General features: G+C 36.5%; 1 pseudogene across 1 annotated transcript; it reads right to left on the bottom strand.

Moving 5' to 3' along the window:
• Window positions 1-2,279: 2,279 nt before the first annotated feature.
• Window positions 2,280-3,545, bottom strand: LOC124831635 (acidic endochitinase SE2-like; annotated as a pseudogene). Its single transcript, XR_015785139.1, has 2 exons — window positions 3,231-3,545; window positions 2,280-3,140 (listed from the first exon to the last, which is right to left on the bottom strand). The product of XR_015785139.1 is annotated as an acidic endochitinase SE2-like (transcript).
• Between the last annotated feature and the right edge of the window lie 756 nt (window positions 3,546-4,301).

Here is a 4,301-nt window from a genome sequence, read left to right as displayed (position 1 = left end):
TGCCCTTTAGCAATTTGGCCATAATAGTAATTTCACACATGCAACCCAGCTTGCAATATAAGCAAAAATAGCGTTCAACCTGATATGACCACATTTTTATTCCACATTTAAGCATAATTCTACACTGCTCACTTTGTTCAGAGACAAAGAGCTTACCTCCACACTACAACCTCCTTGGACGAAAGCAACCTCCTAAGACCATGGCAGGGGAAAAAGGGAACACAATCCACACCTTTCCCCTAGAGTGCGCTTCACTCAACCTTTGACGCACCACTACAATGGCCTACAAAACGCTACGTACAAGGCATCACGACAATGCCCATTTGTGAAGTGCTAGAACGAGACACTTACCAACTCTGCGAAGGATCCTCTACAAGTGAATGGCTCTGCCTATGCGCGTGAGGGAAGGAGATGGACGCTCTGCTAATACCCTCCAACAAACCCTTGGTCTTGAACAAACCCTCCAACCAAGTGCCCCTATGCGAATCAAGTGATGATGGTTAGCCCCTACAACCACATAACGAAGTGCCACCGAAGACGGTGTCTGTGAATGGCTGTGCGAAGGATGGAGACGACGTCCATGAATGAAAGTTTGCCAAAGAGGTTCGAAGCAACCAATTTGAGAGAAAGCTAGCAAGGGTTCGTCGGCTCGACGAAGAAAGAAAAGTTATTTAACTCGAAAAATGAAAGATGGGTAAGGAAAACCCAAGTTTTGGGATTTATTAATCGAGCATCTTACCGATAATCATATATTCTTCGATAATGTAATTCACCAAGTCAATATCAACGACCTAAAGGCCTTTAGTAATATTCGCAGAAAATCATGCATTTTCATGTGGATTAACCCGTAAACTAATATTTTAATATATTTAGAAATTCTCACATCACATTATTACCGATGGATATATATATATATATATATATATATATATATTCTTTTAATTTATTAATATATTTTATAATAAAATCGTGAAAAATCTAAAGTAAATAATACGAGCTTAATTACTTCTTCATCTTATATTTTAAGCTTTGATTTGTATTTGTCATAATATTTATTTTTATCTATTATTTTATCCTTTTTATTATATTTGTATAAACGACATTTAGATATTGTTGACTTTCATATCTTAATGGATACGTATTGATATATTAATTTTTTATTTTTTATTTTTTTTGTCTATCTTTTCCCTCTTATTCAACCCTCCAATCCCTCCACATACTGTCTCAAGCTCATCACCCGGTGACTCTTTCTCTACAGTCACGGTTTCCACACCACCACCTATACCAAAAAACAAGTTGAAGAATAACATTAAGCGTGTTAAGTTTAGAGTTCAAAAGAGTAATAATAGTTTGAGAAATATTACATTTATTTGATAATACATTAGGGGTCAAATAACCATTAAAAAAATAAAAATTTTGTATTCGTAAGGAAAAGAAATGAAAGATAGTGAAGGAAAGCGCAAAATGAGTCTAAAACATTTTTTAAGGTCAAATATCATTAATCTTAAAAAAATGCAGAAAAAGAGTACGGGTATAGAAAGAAGGATCCTGATATTTCAACAACAAATTTTAACAATTTTTTGATAATGGACCACATGTCATTGCTTTATTAGTTTGTTTGAATTTGTTTTCAGAAAAAATATTTGAAACCAACCCATCATAAGCCACCATGTCTGTGTTGTCAAAAAAATTGTTAAAAAAGAGTTGTTAAAGAAGACATTGATAAAATAGCAGAGTATGAAATTGACCTAAACATGTTATATTAACATCACAGTAACACATTCAGATCAAAAACAGCGGAAGCAAAAAAATGAAAGAATAATGTGCGTACCTCCTGCCATTGCAATTTTGTAAATCTAAACACAAGACAGCTTTGTTTTCTAAACCTTGACTCACTCAAACTCGATGGTGTGTTTTTCTGAATAGAGGAGTAGGCTTAGTGATCAAAACTGAGAGTAACCCATTCCCTTATATAAAGTCTGGCCATCACAGGTTTCAAAATAAATGGGCTTTACGTTTAAAAATTAATAACTGCTCTATAACCTCTATGCAGTTAAAAGCATAAAAATAATGGCTTAATGGACCACTTTATGTTCCTTAAAAATAGGAACTGAAAATGCTATAATATTTATTTTATATTTAAAATAATGCTAACATACATTTCCTAGAAAGAAATTATCTTTAGTAAATAAAATGGGTTTCACTTTATTTTAGCAAATTTAAAAGGAACGAATATTTAAAAGAAAAAAAAAATGTGAGAAGTCTGTTCATTAAACGAGTGAGAACTAAAAGAGCCATTGTTCCAATTTCAACCAACATCCATTACATATATTGAGACTGACCAAGATCAGGTACGAGGGAACATAACTTTAGGCAAGGGATACATAACTGACATGTTATTTATTCCGTACATAATACATGTCTAAGGTGGTTGTACATTTCAACCTAGTAATCTAAGGAGCGGTTCAACGCCTTGGACACGCACGGGTAAATTTTGTCGGAAACGGAGGCCTCAGACACCTGCACGTTGGATTTACTCACATGGAATATTAATTGATCACTGTAACCAGTCTTAGCATCGTGGTATCTATCCCACAGCATCACTCCCCCGTAGTTGGAGGCTAGCTTCGCGTGCGGAAGCACTCGGCGAATGAGGATCTCCGGCTGAATGTAACCCTCACCGGCGTTTGGAGCTGCTGGCAAGCCCAGGAAGAGCAAGTTAGGGGAGGCGACCAAGTCGACCCACTTGGCCCAGGAGCCCAAGAGGGTGTTCAAGCCACCGACGTAGGAACAACTAGGGTTGTCGTAGAACTTAACGAAGACGTGGTGGCAATGGCTTTGCCGAGATAGGGGATTGGGTATGTGAGGCAGCTAGGCGCTGCGGACAAGGAAAAGGGTCTGCTAATGGTTTGTCGTAACGAGTCGAGTTCCTTGGCAAGGTCGTCCCAGTAATCCTCCGTTTTTTGGATGAAGAAGTCGATGCCGTCAAGCTTGACGCTTCCCAGTGGACCGTATTGGCCGCTGAGGAAGTTCTTGAAGAGGTATTTGGCCACCTCCTTTGCGTCATCCGGCGAGTTCAGGGAGTAGTCTGAATTGCTAGGGTTTCCTCCGATTGAAAGGAGCACTTTGATGCCTTTCTCCTGTAACCAATACACAAACACAAACACTGAATTAAACCAGATTGACACCGAGGAAGTAATGTTTTCTGAAAAACCGTATGAGTGGTGTACCTGGCAGTACTTTATTTCGGACTCTAATTCGGTGCACTTTTTGGCGGAACCTTTGTCACAGTGACCGGCGAAGTCCCAAGCTGGGGTTCTCCCTGCACCGAACTTGTTGAGGAAAGCGAGGAGCACAGTGTCGTAGTTACCATTGTCACATGCGCTTACCAAAGCGCCTTCTCCAGCGTTTTGGCCCCAGTACACAGTGATGCCAGTATGAAAGCTTGAGGAAGAGAGCGTGAAAAGTGATAAGAGAAGTATGATCAAAGTTAATCTTTGAGACGCCATTGCTTTCTGTTATGGCTTTCTTGTTTCAGTGTAGGAGAAACACACCCAACCTATTTATACTGCCAAAACCTTCTCCAAACTATCCTTCACGTTTCCCACAAGGAAAATGCATCACTCCCTCACAAAATATAAGTAAACATTTTCTTTTTGGTCGAAAAAAATTCTTTTTTATATTTTTGTTCTTTTATAATTACCTTAAAGCATAAATGATTTTTATATATTGATATCTTATGTATGGAGTCTACTTCTTTAGGTGATTCCCGAATCTAGCAAGTGTTTTTTCTTTATTTTAATTTTTAACACTTGTATAATTTTACAAGTTGTTTTGGTAAAGTTAATAATTTAGTTGTTAGCTTACAAACTAAATTTACTAGGGTTTGATATAAGAAATTTAAACTGATCAATTTTACAAATTTTTAAACATTTAATTTATATGAATTATTTTGAGTGATTTTATCTTATTTAACTTTCTCCACAGTCCCTTAGTTTTTTAATATATTTTTCTATTACTTTTATTTTGTTTTATCTATTTCTCCTCATGCTGTCACTCACGTCCTCAAATCAGTGACACACTGTTTTCAAGTGAAAGATGCTCCAAGATTATCAAAAATTTCTTTCAAAAAGTTCGATTTTTCACTTAAGCACACACAGTTTTAAAGATATGTCTCTTCACATATGTAATCTATTAAACATAACAAACAATCAATTGATTTTACTAAATAAAAAATCGATTAATTGTCAGTTAGTTTAACAGATTAACATCTTACACATATCCTTCTCAAGGACCAAGGA

Source organism: Vigna umbellata, chromosome 3 (assembly GCF_029865625.1).
Source record: "Vigna umbellata cultivar VRB3 chromosome 3, Vumbellata_1.0, whole genome shotgun sequence".
NCBI classification, from domain to species: Eukaryota; Viridiplantae; Streptophyta; class Magnoliopsida; order Fabales; family Fabaceae; genus Vigna; species Vigna umbellata.
This window is presented reverse-complemented; position numbering and strand designations above follow the sequence as displayed.